The following is a 24,371-nucleotide window of genomic DNA, read 5'->3' as shown; positions in this document are numbered from 1 at the left end:
GGTCATGATGGAACTCTTCCAGTCTATCATTCAAACCTGCAAACCCACCTGGGCTGACTGACTGTAAGCAGCTCCTTATGACCTTACTCAACTTCAAGGAGAGAATGTGAGTCACAAAAGGAGCTTTCACCTGGCTTAAAGAGCACCCATCTGGTGGAAGCCTGGACAGGGATCAATATGCCCACACTCAGGTCCCAGACAAGGACCCCCAATGGGATCCCAATGACATGACCAGGCCCAACTGTTTAGAAACTTTCCATAGGGCCTTAGTTGAAGGTTTCAGAGCTGGGAGACAAAAGGTAGTAAACATGGTAAAGACCACCCAAGTCCTACAGACTCTCGAGGGAAGTTGGCTCAATTCTGACAGGATTGAGTCCTGACATTTATTTCAAACTTTGGGGTGTGATACGATACTACTTTTGTTGTTGATTTTCAATTTGTTCTACTTTTTAGCCATGGTAGCTCTTTGCAGTGCATCCTATTGCTCTTTACTATAACCCTATCATTGATGGGTTTATTTTACATCTATTTACTTTTTGGTACTACAAAATATTCCAGATCCTTCTTGCATATTTCTTTCCTAGAAAGAGCAATTTCTCTAAGAAGGCATTTATTGGAGAATGGTTTTAAAACCTAAAGTCTGGGCATTATCTCTGCTCATTGTTACTGCAGCCTTGAGGGCCTCTCTGCAGAGAGTGTAAGGAAATATATGTGTATATACTAAGATGTGTACATGCACATATCTAGAACAACAAGAAACCTCCCCTTTAAGAAATTCTAAAGAGAATTCTGCAGGAAGAAAGGAGAAAACAGGACAGGCAGAGTTCGAGGAGAGTGTAAGAGCAACAAAAAAGACAAAAAGACAAGGGAAAATAAAGCACACAAAATATGACAAACACAACTGCAATCAAAATATGGCTAACACAAATAATTCCTTGAAAGTGATAACACTGAATGTCAACGGACTTAACTCACCTATCAAAAGATTCAGACTGGGACATTGTATAAGGAAATATGACCCATCTATATGCTGTCTACAAGAGACACATCTTAGACCCAGAGACTCATGGAGGTTGAAAGTGGATGGTTGGAAAATAATCTTACAAGCAAACAATAATCAAAAAATTGCAGGAGTAGCTATATTAATATTAGACAAAATAGACTTTAAATGCAAAACAATGTTGAGAGACAAAGAAGGATACTACATTTTAGTAAAAGGGAAAATCTGTCAAGAAGATCAAACAATCATAAATATTTATGCTCCTAACAAGGGAGCCTCTAAATACGTGAGGCAAATGCTGGAAAAACTAAGTGAAAAAATAGATGCATCTACAATTATAGTGGGGGATTTTAATACACCACTATCAACTCTGGACAGAACATCTCAAAAGAGAATCACTAAAGAAACAAAACATTTGAACAGTATATTAGAGGAGCTGGATCTAATAGACATATATAGATCATTACACCAAACACAGCAGGATATACATTTTTCTCAAGTGCACATGGATCATTCTCCAGGATAGACCATATGCTAGGCCACAAAGAAAGGCTTAATGAATTCAGAAAGATCGAAATCATACAAAATAATATCTGTGACCACAGTGGAGTGAAGCTGGAAATTTGCAAGGGTCAGAGGCCCAGATTTCAGACCATGATTTGGAAATTAAACAGCACACTCTTAGAAAAACAGTGGGTAAAAGAGGAAATCTCAAAAGAAATCAAAGACTACCTTGAAACAAATGATAATGATAACACAACGTACAAAAATTTATGGGATGCAGCAAAAGCAGTACTGAGATGGAAATTGATAGCCATAAATTCATATATCAAAAAGAAGAAAGAGCAAAAATTTAAGAACTAACTGCACATTTGGAGGAATTAGAAAAACAACAACAAAGTAATCTAATAGGAAGAAGAAGGAAGGAAATAACAAAGATAAGAGCAGAACTAAACAAAATAAAAAATAAGAAAGTACTTGAAACGATCAACAAGACCAAGAGCTGTTTTTTTGAGAAGATCAATAAAATTGACAAACCTTTAGCGAGACTAAAAGTAAAAAAAGAAAAAAGATGCAAATACACAAAATAAGAAATGAGAAAGGCGATATTACCACTGACCCCACAGAAATAAAGACTATCATAAGAGGATACTTTGAAAAAACTATATTCCAACAAAAATGAGAATTCAGAGGAAATGGACAAATTCCTAGAAACACATAAGCAGCCCATATTGACAAAAGAAGAAACTGATGATCTCAACAAACCAATCACTAGTAAAGAGATAGAATCAGTCATTAAAAACCTCCCAACTAAGAAGAGCCCAGGGCAAGATGGCTTCACAGGTGAATTCTACAAAACCTTCCAGAAAGAACAAACACCAATCCTGCTGAAACTATTCCAAAAAATTGAAACAGAAGGAACATTGCTGCACTCTTTCTGTGATGCCAACATTATCCTAGTACCAAAGCCAAACACATACACCACAAGAAAAGAAAATGACAGACCAATTTCTCTAATGAACCTAGACGCAAAAATACTTAACAAAATACTTGCTAATTGTATTCAACCACACATTAAACGAATTATACACCATGACCAAGTGAGATTCATTCCAGGTATGCAAGGATGGTTCAACATAAGAAAATCAATCAATGTAATACACCATATAAATAGATTAAAGGAAAAAAATCACATGATTATAACTATAGATGCAGAAAAACCATGTGACAAAATACAGCACACTTTCTTGATAAAAATCCTCCAAAAGATCAGAATACAAGGAAATTTTTTGAACATGATAAAGAGTATATATGAAAAACCCACAGCCAACATCGTTTACAATGGAGAAATCCTAAATTCCTTCTCTCTAAATTCAGGAACAAGACAAGGATGCCCATTGTCTCCCCTTCTATTTAACATTGTCTTAGAAGTACTTGCTAAAACACTGAGGCAAGAACCAGACATAAAAGGTATTCAAATTGGAAAGGAAGAAGTCAAAATTTCATTATTTGAAGATAACATGATCCTATACATAGAAAACCCTGAGAGATCTACAACAAAGCTTCCAGGACTCATAAATGAGTTTAGTAAAATCGCAGGTTATAAGTTCAATGTGCAAAAATCAGTAGCATTTTTTGTACACCAATAATGAGCAAGATCAGGAGGAAAACAGGAAACAAATACCATTTACAATAGTAAGTAAAAAAATAAAATATTTAGGAATAAATTTAACTAAAGATGTAAAAAACTTATACACTGAGAACTATACAAGACTGTTCAAGGAAATCAAAGAAGACCTAAATAAATGGAAGAATATTCCCTGTTCATGGATAGGAAGACTAAATATTACTAAGATGTCTATTCTACCAAAACTGATCTACACATTCAATGCAATCCCAATAAAACCAAACAGCCTTCTTTAAGGAACTAGAAAAACTAACTATGAAATTTATTTAGAAAGAAAGAGGCCCAAATAGCCAAGGACATATTGAAAATGAAAAACGAAATTAGAGGAATCACACTTCCTGACTTCAAAACATACTACAAAGCAACAGTAGTGAAAACAGCATGGTATTGGCATAAGGAGAGACACACAGACCAATGGAATCAAATTGAAAGTTATGATATAGAACCTCATATATATAGCCATATAATATGTGATAAAGCCACCAAACCCTCTCAACTGGGAGAGAATGGCCTATTCAACAAATGGTGTCTGGAGAACTAGATCTCCAGATGTAGAAGAATGAAAGAGGATTACCATCTCACACCTTATACAAAGATCAACTCAAGATCGATCAAAGACCTAAATATAAGACCCAAGACCATAAAGACCTTAGAAAGCAGTGTAGGGAAACATCTACAGGACCTTGTAATAGAAAATGGCTTCATGAATATCACACCAAAAGTACGAGCAGCAAAAGAACTAATAGATAAATGGGACTTCCTCAAAATTAAAGCCTTCTGCACCTCAAAGGAGTTTGTCAAGAAAGTAAAAAGGGAACCCACACAATGGGAGAAAATATTTGGTAACCATATATCTGATAAGAGACTTATAACTTGCATATATAAAGAACTCATATATCTTGAAAATAAAAAGATAAACAACCCGTTAAGAAATGGGAAAAAGATTTAAACAGAACTTTTCCATAGATGAAATACAAATGGCTAAAAAGCACATGAAAAAATGCTCCAACTCTCTAGCTATCAGGGAAATGCAAATCAAAATTACAATGAGATACCATCTTATTCCCATAAGATTGGTAGCTATGAAAAAAACAGAAGACTACAAATGCTGGAGAGGATGTGAAGAAAGGGGAACACTCATCCACTGCTGGTGGGAATGCAGAAGGATCCAGCCATTCTGGATGACAGTTTGGTGGTTTCTCAAAAAACTAACCATAGATTTGCCATATGACCCAGCAAAACCACTCCTGGGTATATACCCAGCAGAACTGAAAACAAGGACACAAACCAATATATGCACACCAATGTTCATAGCAGTATTGTTCACTATCGCCAAAAGTTGGAATCAACCCAAATGCCCATCAACAGACGAGTGGATCAATAAAATGAGGTATATACATACAATGGAATACTATGCAGCTGTAAGAACAAATACACTACAAACACACGTGATAACATGGATGAATCTTGAGAACCTTATGTTGAGTGAAGCAACCCAGGCATTGAAGGACAAATACTACATGACCTCAATGATATGAAATAAGCAAGCTGCCTCAAAGAGCTAGTGACTGGAAGATAGGCTTACAGGAAATCGGGGGGTGGAGGAAGGATGTGAGCCCACATCTGCAGGTGTGAAATCTATGATGAGCTGATGGTAAGTATGAGCACAAAGAAGAGATAAAATGGGGGCAAGGGGTTGCCTTTGGGTGGGGCTTTGCAGATTTGAGGGGGGCTAGGGATGGGTGGATGGGTAATATTGCCCAAAAGTTGGGAGGAGGGAGGGGCAACATATGAACATAGGAGAGAGTCAGGTGTTGGTTAAGAGTAAAATACTGAGAAAATCGTATCAAAATATAATCAGGAGTGTTACCTGTTTAGGATGCTCGGAGGGGATGGTCTGATGCGGGATGGTCTCCTGGGGAATGTCTGAATGCTCATTTTGCCAGGGTGGGTTGCACCATTGGGTAGAGACCCAAGGAGTGAGAGTGAGGGTGGACCCACATCCGGGGGAGGACTAATGCCATCAAATAGAGGGAACTGTATCTCTTGAGAGAAAGGGTGGCTCCCAGGGCTTTAGGGCAGCTGAGCAAGTCAGGCCCTGAACACTGTTGCAAGTATCTCTGTACGTGGCTCCTTGGGAAATGGAGGTTGACTGTCACTTTGGGCCACAAGGGGAGGGGAAAATGGATGTTGAATGGATAGAACCAAGGTAAATGAAGGGATAAGAGAGGAGTTTCGCAAGAGTACACAAGGATGGATATAAAACATGTAATATTACACCATAAACATATAGGGGACGACAGACTAATAATGTAAACCATAATGTAAAACATAGGATAACTAAAAATTTAGAAACCTGTGTATCCTAAAGTATGGACCACGATGTAAGCACAGATGTCACTTTGTTTGAAAGCTATTGTCTCAGAGTCTGTACATCAGTTTCAGTAAATATGATATGAATAAGTTATTAGAATATCACTGTGGAACTGAAAAGGTTTTATGGTGGATGTGTGGGAGTACTGTATATAATGTATATATGAATTACTGTGATCTAGGGCTCTTGTGAAGAGAAGCTCAATAGTTAGGAGAAAAGAAAAGAAAAAGAGAGGACATAGGCACTGAGGAAAAGACGGAAGTACTTGCCTTGCCTATTTGCATACAGGGCAACACTTATCGCAGTGACGGAAGGTAAAACATCCAAAACAAAGCTTTTGCATTTTTAAATTTTTTGATACCCCAATTTATTTTTACCTTAATTTTTCCATGTTAATATGTATTCTATATCTAACCTTTAAACTCATCACTATATTCCATTTTACTATTAATGGAACCTGGCAATATATTGGGTTTCACTTTTCATGATGTTTTGGATCACAGAGAGGTTCATCAATGGCAGGGGAGGAATACTGGTGTGGGATGTTATTGACAGGGGACACATGGTTGGCAGGATGTTCTACAGGGCATATATCCAGGGTACATAAAAATGTTTGGATATTTTCATAGTGGATACAATTAAAAACAACTGAGGGAGTGCTGAGTTCCTAGCCAGGGGAGCTCTACCACAGCCCGTAAACGAACAGTAACAATCCCCCAAGTGCAATAGCAAAGACCAAAAAATAAGTAAGGTCCAACAATGAGCCCTTGATACTAATGATTATGCTTGTGAGCCTGTGCACCTGAAATAAGAATAAGGCCTAGAGCTGCAGGGTGCCTAAGAGTTACCTCCTGAGAGCCTTCGTGTTGCTCAAATGTGGCCAGTCTTGAAGCCAAACTCAGCATGTAAATGTGTTGCCTCCCCCTCAGATTGGGACATGACTCCCAGGAATGAGCCTCCCTGGCATGGAGGGATTACTACCAAGTACCAGCTGATGATGTAACTAGAAAATGACCTTGAATAAAAGGTCAACTCGCACCAGCAAAATATCTCAATCTACATATAAAACCAGGAGTTAAAAATGCTGTGTGACCTGAATCAAAGGGGGAAATGGAAAGGACAAATTAGTCTATATGGCTGTGAGTCTCCAAAAAGATCCAGGAGATTATCAAAGGGGTTGCCCTTATGCATTCCTCAGCAGAGTTCCAGTGACAGATAAAGTAGATACAACCCCAGGTATTGGTTCTTTGGAGGGCTACAGAGATCCACAGGTCCTATGGTCATGGCACTTGGAGTTCAGTGCCATGTCAGTTGGCCCTACTTTGGAGTTTGTGTTTCTGTGTGATGGAGCTGGACTCAGATGTGATCTTTGTTCACAAGCCTCTCCTGTTGATATAGATGTGGAGTGGACACAACCATTCCAAGGTCCACAGGATGGATGAATAGAGTATGGATTAGAGTGGACTTACTGATATTCTATTCATGAAATATTGTGATTAGTAATCGAAGAAAATGTGGCACTGGTGTAGAGAAAGCGGCCATGGTGGCTGCTGGGGGTAGGGAATGGGAGGAAGAGATGAGATGTGGGGGCATTTTCAGGACTTGAGGTTGTCCTGGGTGGTGCTGCATGGACAGTTACCAGACATTATATGTCCCCCCATGGCCCAGTGGGTGGAATATGGGAGAGGGTGAGCTATGATGTGGACCATTGACCATGAGGTGCAGTGGTGCTCAGAGATGTATTCACCAAATGCAATGAATGTATCATGATGATGGAGGAGGTTGTTGTTATGGGGGGGAAGTGGGGTGAGGGGGTTGGGGGGTGTATGGGGACCTCATATTTTTTAATGTAATATTAAAAAATAAAGACAAAAAAATAAATGATATTCACCTATTCCTAGAAAAATAAAAGTTGCCAAAAAATAGGCCCCCAAAATAAAAAATCTGAAAAGATTCATATCTTCTTCAGTGATTGAATCTATAGATTAAAACATTCTCATAAATTTTCATATTGACCAATGGCCTTATTGGGGAATTCCACTAAACTTTCAAGGAAAAAATAATACTTATTTACTCAAACTTTTCCAAGGAATAGGAAAAAAAAGGGAAAATATCTCCATTTATGATTACGGCTTAACATTTGTATCAAAATCTTATAAGGCCATTAAAAATAGGAAATTTACAGGTTTCTAGCTTTTTTAAACATAAGCTCACATATCATAAAAAAATAATCTGCAGTCTAATTCCAGCAATATTTTATAAAGAGGATTTATCATGGCAAAGCAAGGTAATTCAGTATATGTACCCCCTGAAAAGTAGAAACTGTCATCTCAGTGAATGAAGGAAAATACTTAATAAAATTCAACACCCACCAGTGATTTTAGAACAGACAACAAAAGCATAACTTATCAAATAAAAATTGAGAAGAACCATCTTCATCCTTTAAAAGATACTTCCTGAAAACTAACACAAATTTCACATCATATTGAAGTATTTCATGCCTGGGAGATCAATAACAAAACAAAAATTTTCAATATTAACACATCTAACAATGCACTGGAGATCCTTCCCAAAGCAATATTGGCAAGAAAAAGATTGGAAGGAATAATTATTTGAAAGGATAAAGTAAAATTGACATAATTTGGAAAGGAGTTTATTGCATAAGTTGAAGATCTGGAAGATTTTATACACTCAGTTTAGTGGTCTGAATACAAGGGTAATATAAAAGCTTCTTATATATGCAACTCATAGGGCTTTATAAAATGAAACTTCCAAAGAAGATATTTAAAATATCTTGAAAGTATTAAATGCCTAAAAATAATATTTAGGAAAGTTTGGAAAGACTTCTGTATAATAAAGGTATCAAGAAAAATTTAAAGAAAACTAAATAAATGGAGGGATGAACCATGTTCATAATTGAAAGGACTCAATATTGTAAAGATATCATTATTCTCCAAATTGATTGACTGAGTCATGCAATTGTTATCACAATCACAACTTTATGGGGCAATTACAACTTATTAAATCATTCCTATGAGATCATTTTCAAAAAGCTTTGCTAAGACAAACTTTAAAACAAGGAGTGAAATGGGAATGTATATTCTACCTGTTTCTTTTTTTAAGTCACTATAATGTTGTTTCATCATAAGGATAAAAAGGAAATAAAATGAACCAAATGACATATCTAGAAACAAATTGGTCACATGCAGATTCATCAATATCAGGAAAACTGTAATTCTAAATGTAAAAATGAAAACCTTAAAGAAACAAAAAGGAGAAGAATGTTTTCATTTTCAAAGGAGAAAATTTGTTTAATAAGACATGTATCATCATATATCATCAACCTTAAAGGAAAAGTTTAATGAATGTTAATTACATTAATACTGATATTTTCTGTTTGGCAATGAATGGTCAAGCCACAAGTGGAATAAATTATTTAACATAGATCTGGTCAATAGTGAATTACATCAAAATTATACAGGGACCATCTACAGAAACAAGCAGAAAATCCACTAGAAAAAGTATGATGTGTGGACAAGAAAAGAATGGAAGCTCAACAGTAAATAAATTACACTGTTATCAAATTGATGGACTGAATGTTTAAAAGAAAGCCAGAGGTCTAAGAGAAAGTTTAGGGAAGGAACAACAAGCACATTAAAGCACAGGTTTATTTAAAATCATCACAAGCTGGACAAATTTGGCTGAAATTGTCCAATGTTATTCTTTTGGGTCAAGTGAATAAGTGAGAATTACTGAACATGGGCTGATGACACTTTGCATTTCTCACCAGATGTAGAACACTGTGTGAAGTGTCCAGATCATCAGAATGCAAACAATGAGAGAACTCATTCCCTCCAAAAGACCCTTTGGGGTTGACTCTGGTCTGCACAGCTCTTTGCTTCTCTTTCCTCACTACTGTTACTCTTGCGGTCTTTGTGAAGCACCAAGACACTCCCACCGTCAAGGCCAATAAATGGATCCTCAGCTACATCCCGCTCATCTCCCTTACCCTGTGTTTCCTATGCTCCTTGCTCTTCATCATTTATCCCAACACAGCCATCTGCATCCTCTGACAAATCACATTTAGAATTGTTTTTGCAGTGGCTGTGCCCACTGTTTTGGCCAAAACAATCACTGTGGTTCTGGAATTCAAGGTCCCTGCTCTAGGGAGAAGGATGAGGCAGTGTTTGGAATCAGGGCCACCTAACTTTGCTATTTCCATTTGCTCCCTAATCCAGATGATACTCTCTGAAATCTGGTTCAGAACATCTCCCCCATTCATTGATAAAGATACACACACTGAGCCTGGTTATATTCCCATTGAGTGTCTTAAGGGCTCAGCTACTGCCTTCTACTGTGTCCTGGGATACCTGGGCTGCTTGGCCCTCTGGAGCTTCAATGTAGCTTTCATGGCCAGGAACCTGCTTGACACCATGCTGGTGTTCTGCAGGGTTTGGGTCAGTTTCCTCTCTGTCTACCACAGCACCAAGGGGAAGGTAATGGCAGCCATTGAAATCTTCTCCAGCTTGGCTTCCAGTGCTGGATTACTAGGCTACATCTTTGCTCCTAGATGCTATATTATTTTATTAAGACCAGATAGGAACACTCACCATGGATTATGGTATAGAACATATTCTGTGGACAATAAGACTTCTTAAGTTGTAACTGAATATTGTCCTGCAATAAATAGAATGCCTGAAGAAAATCAACACCATGTTTGCATTTACCTTCACCAATTAAGAAGTGAATCACATTTTTTCTCTAATAATGTCAGGAGAATGACAGTCACATCATCCAACTTTTCAACATTAAATTACATTTTTTTGTCCTTTTTCATTACATTAAATCTAATATTGAATACTCATATTCTAGTTAGTTTTGTATGTTTAGAATACATTTGAATAGACTTCCACTTTGGTTTTCAGTTTTTTGTTGATAAATTTCCTTTTTTCCTAATTATCATGGAATGCATGATAAAGGTTTCCCTCCTTTCTTCTGTCTGTGGTTATTTTAAAGATCCAACAACATTTTGGGAATATTCCTTATTTTTCCACATATTTGAATTTCTATGTATTGAGGATAATAAATACCTACATATAAGTTCTGTTTCTGGACACACTCTGTAGCAGTTTGATATTGATTATGAATTCCAAAAATAGATGTTAGATTTTGTTTGTGAACTGGTCAGCTCCTCTGGGCATATTAGATTAAATTGATTCAGAGGTTTCACTTTTACTTGATTGAATAATAAGCAAAGCTTTGATCGGGCCACATCTGTAGCACACTGGGTGTCCATAACTTTGGTTTCTGAGATTCCAGCTTTTGGACTCAGAAACCAATAATTCCCCAACATCAGAATAGTTTGCAGTGCAAACAGTGCACAGATGAATACCCTGTTGCCCCTAGCCCTAGAGGTGCTCGCAGTCAAGACATGGAGACCAAGCTGATACATAAACTTTAACTGACTTCTGTACCAAGAAATACAGCATTTTTCCATTACTAGAGGCTGCAGAAACAATGGCAGGCACAGACAAGTAGTTTATTGAGGAAATAGCATGGACCAGGTGTGAAAACCATGTGGTGTATGAATGGTGGAATGGACCATTGTATAGCTCTTGCCCAGTCATTTTAGGTATCATATTAAAACAATTTTTGTACCCCTCTTTCACCTGAATGCATTAAAAATGAATATACTTGCTTACTGGAAGTACTAAAGTGGAAGATGGGATCAGATTTTTAATCACTCTACTTCTGAATCACATTTAACCTGGTATAATTTATAGTCACTAGTACTGAATTACTGGACCTGAATTTACCCTGACATTGAAATGACATTATGCATTTTACTCTTTAAGCCTTCAGAGGAAATGTTTCCTGTGCACAACACCTTGTGCACACTAGACATCAATATGTTAATTGAATAAATTTTGTGAATGTATAAAAGTGTGATACTATGTGTGCATTTCATTTGTGTGTGTATGTTCATTCATTCAACATGTCTGCATTAATACACCTTAAGTATTTATTCCATGAAGATACAAAATTGAATACCATAGAGCCAGAAACTGTCCTCATTAGTCTAACTGAAAAGATCAATTGTTGGCATTGGCCTTTGAAGGGCGATTCAGGATGCAATGAGAAAATAGAATGGGATGCCCTAATCTGGATATGGCAATAAGAAAAACCCTTCCATGGTAAGGAAATTAGAGAAGATACCTTGAGGAGGAGTAGGAATTGAGACTAGGCAGGGAAAGGGGACATAGATGTAGAAAATGATATTACAAGCATGGGGACAAGCTGAGCATAGACCCCAAGTTTGACAGGTGCACTGAAGAAGACAGAGGCTCTGGAATCCAATGAGGAGGGAGAAGTGAGAATAGATAGGCATGAGTCAGACTGTATGGTTTTTGTAGTTCATTTTAGGGGGAGTATGAATAATTTTATGCTACTTTTATGCTAAAAAAACTAGACAATGTAGATAAAATAGAAAACTTCCTAAGAATGTACAAACAACCTACACTGATGCTCAAAGAAATAGAAGACTCAACAAACCAATCACAAGTAAAGAGATTGAAACAGTCATTTAACAGTTCCCCAAAATGAAAAGCCCTTGACCAGACAGTTTCACAGGTGAGTACTACCAAGCATTCAAAGAAGATTTAATACCAATGTGACTCAAGTTCTTCCAAAAAATTGAACAAGAAGGAATGCTACAAAACTCATTCTATGAAACCAATATCACCCTAACACTAAAGCCAAATAAAGCTATTACAAAAAAATAAAGTTATAGGCCCATTTCTCTAATGAATATAGATGCAAAAATCCTCAATAAAATACTTGTTAATCAAATTGAACAACACATTAAAAGAATTATCCTTCTTTATCAAGTGGATTATATACAAGGCATGTAAGGCTGGTTCAACACAAGAAAGTCAATCAGCGTAATATACCACATTAATAAGTCAAAGAAGAAAAATCACATGATCTTATCAATTGACACAGAAAAGGCATCTGACAAAATACAGTATCCTTTCTTGAGAAAAATACACAAAGAATTAGGAATTGAAGGAAACTTCTCGACATGATAAAAGCCATATAAGAAAAACCCACAGCTAACATTGTATTCAATGGTGAAAGACTGAAAACTTTCTGATTGACATCAGGGAAAGGACAAGGATGCTCACTAACCACATTGTTCTTCAATGTAGTGGTAGAGTTTCTAGCTAAAGCAATTAGACAAGAAAAAGAAATAAAAGGCATGCAAATTGGAAAAGAAGAATTAAAATTTTCACTATTCGCAGATGATGATTATATATCTAGAAAGTCCTGAAAAATCTACAACAAAGCTGCTAGAGCTAATAAATTATTTCAGTAGAGTGTCAGTATTCAAGATCAATAAGCAAAAATCAGTAGTGTTTCTTTACATGAAAAATGCACAATCTGAGGAGGAAGTCAAGAAAAACACTCCATGTACAATAGCAACAAAAAGAATCAAATATTTAGGAATAAACTTAACCTAGGATGCAAAACACTTGTATTCAGAAAACTATAATGCATTGCAAAAAGGAATTTAAAACACCTAAATAATTGGAATAACATTTCTTGCTCATGGATTGGAAGACTAAATATCATTAAGAAGTCAATTCTACCCAAATTGATATACAGATTCAATGCAATACAAATAAAAATTCCACCAGTATTTTTTTTTAGCAAATGGAAAACACAATTATCAAGTCTATATGGAAGTGTAAGAGTCCCCAAAAGGCCAAAAACATTTTCAAAAGGAAAAGTGAAGTTGGAGGACTCTCACTTACAGACTTTAAATCATATAATTAGCTTCAGTGGTAAAAACAACATGGTATTGTCATAAACATAGACACGTAGACCAATGGAACCAAATTGATGGTTCATAAACAGACACTCACATCTATGGCCAAGTGATTTTTGACAATCCTGTCAAGCCCTCCCAGTTGGGGAAGAAAAGCTTATTCAAAAAATTTTGTTGGGAGAACTGGATATCCATAGCCAAAAGAAAGAAAGAAGACCCCTATCTCACATATTATACAAAAATAAACTCAAAGTCGACCAAAGACCTGAATATAAAAGGAAGTACAATAAAGCCTCTAGAGGAATATGTAGGAAAACATCTTCAAGACCTGGTGGTGAGACCTGTTCTTGCGCTCAAGCGGTCTCCATGGTTTTTCCCCAACCACGCGTCCCCCATGCCTGGAGAACCGGTGCTCCCTCTTGGGGCACCCCCCGCCGGTGGTTCGGCAGGAGCAAGCTCCCCCGACTCTTGGGCCTGAGCGAGGACGAAACCCTCTCGCTCAGCTACAACTGGCACCCAACGTGGCGGCTCCTCCCCCGGCCCCTCTCTGCTGCTGCTGCTGCTGTGATCGTCCTCCTTTCCAGGTTGGGACCCCTCACCCAGACGAGCCCCAAGGGACCCCTCGCCGTCGTCCCGTCCCTATCCCGTCATGGGCACCTCTTTGTCATTGCATCAGGCGCCGCAAGTCAGGGCCCTCGCTGCCCTGCTCGATGCCAATGGAGTCCGTGTCTCCTTGTGGCAGCTCCAAAAGTACTGGGATCTCTTGCTCCCTTTTAATCCGTGGCTCGCCACCTGCCAACTCTGGAGCCTGGACACCTATTCGCGACTCATAGATCGAGTCACCTCCGCCATGGAGCACGAGAAACGCACCTTCCCAACAGGCCTCTTACCCATTCTCGTTGCCATTCGCGCTTGTCTCCTTGGTGCCCCAACCGAGGCCGTTTATGAAGCTTCTCCCAAACGGCCTCTAGACTGTGATCCCGATGAGTCCACTGACACTGACTCTCTGTCTAACCAACTTGCTGCTGCTCTCGAGCGCGAACCTCCCCGCCCGAGCTCCCCGCAGCAGACAGAAACCACTCCTGCCACTCCCCAAGATGGCGGACTTCCACCTTCTTCCCCCATTTCTGCCCAAGATGGCGTGCATCCGGCTTCTTCTCTGCCAGTATCCTCCTCCTCCCGCCTCTACCCGCCTCTTCCTGCCCAGCCAGCATCCAGTTCAGGCCCGGAAACTGCAGGGTCACCATCTTCCGCTAAACCGGAAGCGCCCCCCGCACCATTTTGTCTGCCGCCGGATGTAGCTGCTCCGCCATCTTGGCCGGCGCCCGGAAGGGTCCTGCCGCCATTTTGTTGTCGCCTGGAAGCCGCTAAGCCGCCATTTTCTCACCCGTGTTCCGCTTATCCCTTGCCGCCGCCATATGGCAATAGCCCTTCACCTGCCTTGGCTGCTCCATCGTCCCCCGGTGCCACGCCTCCTCAAACCCCTCAGCTGTATCCACTAAATCCACAGCCCATGCCACAGCGACCCCAAACTTGGCTACCCTTTACAGCAGAAGAGGTCAGAACCCTCCACAAAGCTGTAAAGGAAGACGGGATTGGCAGCCCTTATGCGCAGCAACTACTTGAGGAGTTAGGGACCCAACTCGTTCTCCCATATGACTGGATTGCACTAGCCCATGCCATCCTGACACCGGGTCAATTTATTGAATGTTGCACCCATTATCAAGCAGCTGTTGACCGGCAAATCGTGGAGAATGCCCAGGCCAGCGTCCTCGATCCCTCCGATGCATACACGGGCACCAACAATTATGCAAACTCTCATTCTTATCTCGAAATTGACCCAGGGTTTTGGCACCGGGTAAAGGTCCTTGTCCAGTGGTCATTCTCTCTAGTTTCCACCAAGCAGCCCACCAAGCTTGCGCAGCTGCTTCAGGACTCCAATGAGACCTTCCCAGCATTTGTCGCCCCCGTCCTGGAAGCTTGTCAGCAGAAAATTTCCAGCGAGGATGCCCAATTTGCGTTAGCCAAAGAGTTAGTCATTGACGGGTGCCTTGCGCCGTTCTGGGCCATAATCCTTCCCATACGCGACAAAGCTCTGCACGAATGGGTCCTTGCTTGCCGTGACGTCGACCCACAAGTCAAAACACTCACCGCTGCCTTTGCCTCTGCCATGGCTGTTTCATCCAGCCCCACTTCCGTCTGCTTTTGGTGCGGCCAGCCCGGCCACTTCATCCGCGAGTGCTCCCAGCCAGGCCCAGCGCCTCGCTCAGACCCGCCTTTGCAACGGCCAAGGGGCCCTCCTACGCCATGTCTGCGTTGTGGGAAAGGATATCACTGGGCCCGCGACTGCTGTGCCGCCCAAGGTTCCCAGCAGCCTTTAAACTTCCAGCGGGGCAGGCCTCAGCCCCACCCCCAAGAGGCCCCCAGAAAAATTCCCAAGCCATAATGTGGACAATGCCCATCACACGCCGCCAAAAATCTTCACTGGAGCTCAAAATCAATGGGCAATGGCTCAATGGGCTCCTGGATTCTGGCGCTGAAGTCTCCTGTGTTCCCTTCGAAATCGCTGCATTCAATCACTGGCCCCTGGAAACTGGCCCTCAAGTCATCGGCGCCACTGGGGCCGCCAACTCCTGGAAAACATCCCAGCCTCTGCATTGGAGCGACCGAGAAGGCCACGAAGGCCAAATTCGCCCACTCGTCCTCTCGTCTGTCCAAACCATCTTATGGGGGAGAGATGTCCTCAGCCAGCTAAAGGCCCGAATCACCACAGAAGCCTTCTCAGCTGCGCTGCCCCCCCCCTTCTAGGGGCCACTGCTCCCATCTCAAAACCTGACCCTATCCCTCTGGAATGGGACACAGAGGAGCCCATCAGGGTCGAGCAGGGGCCCTTGCCAGCTCACAAGCTGCAAGCTCCCTCTGCCCTCGTCGAAGAGCAGCTACAAGCAGGGCATATAGAGTCATCCACTAGTCCCTACAATTCACCAGTCTTTGTCATTAGCAGAAAGAACACTGCACTGGCAAATACCGCCTTCTCCACGATCTCCGCGAAATCAACAAGCATATCAAGCCAATGGGGTCACCTCAGCCAGGATGCCCGCATCCCACCGCAGTCCCCCGGCATTTTCACGCGGCGACCATCGACATCAAGGACTGCTTTTTCTCTATTCCTCTTCACCCGCGAGACTGTCCACGATTTGCATTTACAGTCCCACGCACCAACAACCAGGGCGCAGCGCTTCGATTCCAATGGCGAGTGCTACCGCAAGGTATGCGGAACAGCCCAACCATATGTCAGCTCTATGTCAACCATGCTATTGAGCCACTGCGCTCAAAGTTTCATCCAGAGCAAACATACATTCTCCACTATATCGATGACCTTCTCTTAGCAGCGAGCTCCAGCGCGCTCCTCAATGACCTGCTCTCTGCAGTGATGACAAACCTTTCAAGCCTCGGACTTACCGTGCAATCAGACAAAATTAAACCTCCAACCTCCTTTTCAATTTTTAGGCTTTCATTTTCATTGGTTTATCCAGCCCACAAGCCCAAAAATCCACCTCTCTCCGAAGATGACATTAACTGAGCTCCAACAGCTCTACGGGCAAATCAATTGGCTTCGCTCGGCGCTTCCCATCACAACAGCGCAAATGCAGCCTCTCTTCGAGCTTTTGCAGACAAGGGACAGCCCTCCAACAGCGACCACTCGCAGCAGCATCATCACTCCAGAGGCTCGAGAAGCCGTCCAACAAGTCAGCGCCACCCTGCAACAGTGTCGCCTGGAGCGGTTCTCCCCCACCCTTCCAATCTTGGCTTTAGTTCTGCCAACGCCAATCACTCCCACAGGTCTCTTGTGGCAAGATGGCCCTCTCCTTTTTCTGCATACGTCAAAGAGCAAACTCCTGAAAATCTGCCCTTTTACAAGGGCCTGGATCGCGCTGGCCACTGACTTAGTACTTCTCTCCATACAAACGTATGGCATCCCGCCACACACCATTGTTTGGCCTTTAGATGCCAAGGAAGTTACCTCCCTCATCATGAACAATGCCCAAATGCAGAGCCTGGTAGAGCTCTTTCGCGGCTCCTTTGACAACCACTATCCTCATCACCGATTGCTGCAGGGAATGTCTCAATTTGCGTTTTCCAACCTGTTCCGTCCATTGCCCGCACGGAACCCGATCCCTTCTGCTATCACTGCCTTCACAGATGCCTCAAAAACGGCATTTGCTGCCATCATATACACTCCTGAGAATCCTGAGCCATGGCAACTGCTGTTCACAAATGACTCTTCTGTTCAAGTGGGCGAGCTTCTAGCTGTCGCTGCAGTCCTCAATCTCCACCCAGACCAGCCTCTCAACATCTTTACTGACAGCCTATACACTCTTCAGGTGTGTCGCAGCCTCCCGCTTGCTACTTTCCTACCAGGTGACTCAAACATCGATCGGGCACTCGCCTTCGTACAGCGACTGCTTGAGGCGAGGCAACAGCCCTGGTTCATTGCTCATATCAGAAGCCATTCTGGCCTACCAGGACCGCTGGCTCAAGGGAATGACCTCGCTGATGCTTCTGTGTCAAGCCGCCAGGTAAGCCCAGTCCTCCTCCATGAAAGCCCTGCCGACGGGCCACGGCTTGAAGACTTTGTTAATCAAGCCAAGCTCCTGCATTCCCAATTCCACTTCTCCGCGCGGTCCATCCGGAAGCTCTTCCCCGACCTACCCATTGAAACTTGCAAACACCTTGTGCGCGCGTGCCAGACTTGCGCGCCATTGTTGCCACTTGGGCCTTTGCAGCCTCAGGGTGTTAACCCCCGCGGCCTCCGCCCAAATATCATTATCCTTTTAGTCCTCACTGTGGGCCCCTGGGCCATCAGAAGGATAGTCCACCTTGCCAAAGACCAAGCCAATGCAGTGTTCAGCTCCTTTGTACAAGTCCACTACCAACGCCTCGCCACCGCTGAGTCCCCCCACAGCCACCCACCACGCCCCTTCAGCCCACGCCACCTACTCCAGACCGCACACCTATAGCTTCTTATCTTCCTCCCCCCACCTCTCCCCAACTACTCCTCCCCCTTGGGCGGGGGGTTCGGGGACATCACGGGCCCGTTTCGCTGGCAAGGCTCAGTGCGCACCAGGCGCCGGCATGCGCCGACCCTGATGGCGGGCACATGTGTCCTGGCCAGATGCTATGTCGTCCGCTAATGGCCAGCCGGTCCTCGGGGTCTCCCCCTACCCCTCATCTCATCCCAGTACCCGCCCTTATAACCTCCTTTTCCTCCTCCTCCTCATAATCCTTGTCTTTTGTTGCTGCACACACCGAGTTATTCACACCCACAGTGCGCACCAAAACTTGTTGCCTCTATTTCCTTTTAAAAACAAAAGGAGCAATTGTTGCTGCCTTTCTCCACCCCTCCTCCCCTTCCAGCCCCCGCCGTCCTTCCCGCCAGTCCCGCCCATATTGCCAACCCACAATCTGCCCTCTTCCCCAGTAACTGCTTACCTCAGGTCTATCCATCAGCTTCAGCCTGTCCACAGCCGCCCCTTAGCCAACCCTCCCTTCATCACGCCCCTCCCTCTACCCAACCCTATATAGCTAAGTGTACTTCCGTAATAAAGCAGACCTGTTCTTGCACTCAAAAAAAAAAAAGACCTGGTGGTAGGTGAAGGATTCATAAACCTTACACCAAAAGCACGAGCAAAAAAAGAAAACATGGATAAATGGGACCTCCTCAAACTTAAACATTTCTATGATTCAAAGGGCTTCATCAAGAAGGTGAAAAGGCATCAAGACAATGGGAGAAAATATTTGGAAACCAATTATCTGATAAGGGTTTGATTTCCATGCTATATAAAGAGATCATACAACACAACAATAAAAAAGCAAGCAATAAATTTAAAAATGGACCAAAGATTTAAATAGACATTTCTCCAAAGAGGAAATACAAATGGCCAAAAAGCACATGAATAAATGTTTCATATCACTAGCTATTAGGGAAATGCAAATTAAAACAACAATAAGATATCATTTAACACCACATAGAACAGCCATTATTAAAAAAAAATAAACAGACAACAATATGTGCTGGAGAGGATGTGGAGAAACAGGAACACTCCTTCACTGTTGGTGGGAGTGTAAAATGGTGCAGCCTTCATGGAATACAGTTTGGAGGTTCCTGAGGAAGCTAAATATAGAACTGTCACATGATCCAGCAATTCCTCTACAAGGAATATATCCAGATGAACTAAAAACTAGGCCATAAACAGACATCTGCACACCAATGTTCATAACGAAGTTGTTCACAATTGCCAAAAGATGGAAACAACTCAAGTGTCCCTTCATGATTGAATGTATAAACAAATGTGGTCTATACAAAGGAATATTATGCTGCAGTAAGAAGAAATGAAATTGGGACATATGTGAAAACATGGATGAGTCTTGAAGACATTATACTAAGTGAAGTAAGCCAGACACAAAAGGACAAATATTGCATGGTCTCATTAACATAAACTAAATACAAATAATAAACACATGGAATTGTATCTGTTATTAGGAGATAAGAGGATTTTTGAGAATAAAGATGCTTAATGTATGTAGAAGTTTTATTCTTTATTTTCTTTTAAATGTTACATTAAAAAAATAACAGGCCCCTTTATACCTCCCACCACCCTCACCCCACTCCTCCCACAACAACAACTTCTTGCATCATCATGGCACATTCACTGCACCTGGTAAATACATTTTGGAGCACTGCAGTCCCGCATGTACAGTGGTCTACATAGTAATCTACACTCTTCTCCAGTCCACCCAGTGGGTCATGGCAGGAAACAAAATGTCCGGCAGCTGTCCTGCATCATCACCCAGGACAACTCCAAATCCTGAAAATGCACCCACATCATATCTTTTCTTCCTTCTCCCTAACATTAGCAGCTACCGTGACCACTTTCTTCACATCACTACTACAATTTCTTCCCTTACTAATCACAATAGTTCCCCAGCAGAACACCAGTAAGTCAACTCTAATCTATATCCTACTCCTCCATCCTGTAGACCCTGGGATGGTTCTGTCCAGTCCACCTCTACATCAAGAAGGGACTAACATTCCACATGGATGATGGATGCAATTCTCCTGCTTGCAGTTGTAGGCACTCTTGGCTCCCTGGTGTGGTGGTTGACCTTCTTCACCTCCCTGTTAGCTGGCCAGGATAACAGCAATAAACCAGAGGGTAGGAGTTGCAAGCCTGCTGAGGCTCAGGGCCTGGCTGTCACATGGACAGTCCAGAGATTCAGGCCTCCTGAGTATACCCGAAACCCAAAGCCAACTACAGGTCTGGTAAAAGTAACAGAAGAGGCATGTGTAGAAAGATCACATCTGAGTCTAACTCCATCTCACTCAGGAATGCAAACTCAAAGCAGGGCCAACTGACATGGCACTGAACTGCAGAGCCATCTGCCATGAACATAGGGTCTCTGCAGCCCTCAGGAGAACCAGTACCTGGGTTTCTATCTACTTTGGCTGTCTCTGGGACCCTGCTGAGATGTGCATAAACGTTACTCCATTGATGACCTCCCAACTGTTTTTGGAGAATCATAGCCATACAAACTCATTTGTCCTTTCCATTTCCCCCTTTTGTCCAAGACAAAAAGCAGTTTTAAACACTTGATATTACATGTAGGTTGAGATATTCTGCTGGTCTGAGTTGGCCCTTTTATTCAAGGTCTTTTTCTAATTACATCATCAAATGGTGCTTGGTAGTAATGCCTTGGCACCAGGGAGGTTCATCCCCAGAAGTCATGTTCCATGCTGGGGGGAAGGTAATGCATTTACATGCTAAGTTTGGCTTAGTGACCACATTTGAGCAACATGGAGGTCCTCAGGAGGTAACTCTTCAGCACCTGGCAGCTCTACGCCTAGTTCATATTTCAGGCACACAAGCTCATAATCGTAGCCATCAGTATCAAGGGCTCATTGCTGGGCCGCCCATCTTTATTGGTTTTTGACATTGCACTTGGGGTATTGTTGCTGTTCATTTGGGAATGTGATAGAGCTCCCCTGGATTGGAACTCAGCACTCCCTCAGTTGTCATTTTTAACTGAAACCACTATGAAAATACCCAAACATTTTCATGTACCCTGTGTACACACCGTGGAGAACTCCCTCCCAATCACGTGCCCCCTTTCAATAACACACCACACCAGTATTCCTCCCCTGCCATAGTTGAACCCTTCTGTACTCCAAAACTTCTTTAGAAAGGAAGCCTAATATATTGCCAGATTCCATAAATAGCAAAATGGTGTATAATGATGGGTTTAAAGGTTAGATACAGAATATATACTAATTTAGAAAAATTTAAAAAAGGAAAAATAAATTGGAGTATCAAAAAATGAAAAACTGAAAGTTTTGTTTTAACATTTTGCCTTTCATCACTGCTGTAGGTGTTGCCCTGCATATACCGTGGCAAGGCAATTTCTTCCATTTCTTCCTCAGTGTCTACATACTTTCTTTTTTTTTCTTCTTCCAACTATTAAGTTTATCTTCACATAAGTTTTAGATCACAATAATTCACATATACAATATATGGTACTCCCACATATCCAACATCAAACCCTTTGTCTGTTCACAAACATTGATCTTTCTACATGTTCATATTCTATTTGCTGCAGTTCATGTACAGATATTGAAACAATAGCTTTCAAACATGATTCCATTTGAGTTTCCATTATGGTTTATATTTTAGACTATACAATTTTCTAAATTTTTAGTTGCCTTATGTTTTACATTATCATTTATATTTTAGCCTATAGACTTTAATACATTTTTGGTGTAATTTAACATGTCCTATATCCATCATTGCATGATCTTATGGAATACTTCCATTGACCCACAGTTACACTGATTCCATCTATTCAACACCTTTTTCCCCATCCTCTCAGGGCCCACTGTGACATTCAATCTTCATTACATGAAGGACCATATTCAGAGATACTTGCAACAATGTTGAGAGCTTGACGTACTCGACTGCCCTAACCCACTGGGAGCCACCAATTCTCTCAAGAGGTAAAATTCCCTCTATTTGAGAACATCAGTTCTCCCCAGGATGTGGGTATACTTTCACCCTCATTGTATGGGTCTCCACCCAATAGTATAACCCATTATGACACTCTCCCTAGAAGCTTTCCATGTGTCAGACCCCCCCCTTAAGCATCTTAAAACAGGTAACCTTCCATACTATATTTTCTAGAGTTTTCTCTAATTTATAATTTCAACCACATACCTGACAGTTTCCTATGTTCAAATGTTCTGCCCACCGTCCCCCCCAAAAATTGGGCCATCTGATCCATCCTTTCATCTCCAGCCCCCCTCATGCTCACAAAGCCCTGCCTCGAGGTATCCTTATGCCCCCATTTTATCCCTCCTCTGTACAAATACTTATATTCAGCTTATCATAGCTTTCACCCATGCAGGTGTCAGCTTGCACCCTTTCTCTACTCCCCAACTTCCTTTAAGCATATCATCCAGTCACTCTGAAGCTGTTTCTATCTCTCTGAAACAGCTTGGTTTACTTATTTCTTATCAGAGAGGTCATGTAGTATTTGCCCTTCAATGCCTGGGTTACTTCACTCAATATAAAGATCTCAAGATTCATCCATGTTATCAAATGTGTTTGTAGTGTATTTGTTCTTATAGCTGAGTAGTATTCCATTGTATGTATACACATTTTATTTATCCATTCATCTCTTGATGGCATTTGGATTGATTCCAACTTTTGCCAACAGTGGATAGTGCTGCTATGAACATTGGTGTGTGTGTATCAGCTTGTGTCCTTGTTTTCAGATCTTCTGGGTATATACCCAGCAGTGGAATTGCTGGTTCATATGGTAAATCTGTACCTAGTTTTTTGAGAAACTACCAAACTGTCCTCCAGAATGGCTGGGTCCTTCTGCATTCCAACCAGCAGTGGATGAGAGTTCTCATTCCTCCACATTCACTCCAGCACCTGTAGATCTCTGATTTTTTGATAGCTGCCAGAATTATGGGAGTAATATGGTATCTCATTGTGTTTTGACTTGCATTTCCCTAGTAGCTAGTGATTTTGAGCATTTTTTTCATGTGCCTTTTAGCTATTTGTAAAACTTCTTTTGAGAAGCATCTGTTCAAATCTTTTTCCCATTTTTTAAATGGGTTGCTTGTCTTTTTATTTTCAAGATATAGGAATTCTTTATAAATGCAGGATATTTCTCCCATAAGATATATGGTTACCAAATATTTTCTCCCAATGTGTAGACTCTCTTTTCACTTTCTTGACAAAATCCTTTGAGGTGCAGAAGGCTTTAATTTTGAGGAAGCCCATTTATCTATTTGTTCTTTGGCTGCTCATGCTTTGGGTGTGAAGTTCATGAAGCCGTTTCCTATTACAAGGTCCTGTAGATGCTTCCCTACATTGCTTTCCAAAGTCTTTATTGTCTTGGCTCTTATATTTAGGTCTTTCATCCATCTTGAGTTGATTTTTGTAAAAGGTGTGAATTGGTAATCCTCTTTCATTCTTTTAAATATGGATATCCAGTTCTCCAGGCACCATTTGTTGAAGAGGCCATTCTCTCACAGTTGAGAGGTTTGGTGGCCTTGTTGAATACCATATGGCTGTTTATTTGAGGATCTGTATCAGAACTCTCATTTCAAGTCCATTGGTCAGTATGTCTATCCTTCTGTCAATACGATGCCATTTTCACAACTGTAGCTTTGTAGTACGTTTTGGAGTCAGGTAGTGTGATTCCTCCAATTTCATTTTTCTTTTTCAATATGTCTTTGGCTATTTGGGACCACTTTCCTTTCCAAATAAATATCATAGTAAGTTTATCTAGTTCATTAAAGAATGCTGTGTGGATTTTTATTGGGATTGCATTGAATCCATAGATCAGTTTTGGTAGGATAGACATTTTAATGATATTTAGTCTTCCTATCCATGGGCAGGGAATATTCTTCCATTTA

This window comes from Dasypus novemcinctus, unplaced genomic scaffold (genome assembly GCF_030445035.2).
Source record: "Dasypus novemcinctus isolate mDasNov1 unplaced genomic scaffold, mDasNov1.1.hap2 scaffold_69, whole genome shotgun sequence".
In the NCBI taxonomy this organism is placed as follows: Eukaryota; Metazoa; Chordata; class Mammalia; order Cingulata; family Dasypodidae; genus Dasypus; species Dasypus novemcinctus.
Note: the sequence above shows the minus strand (reverse complement) of the source record.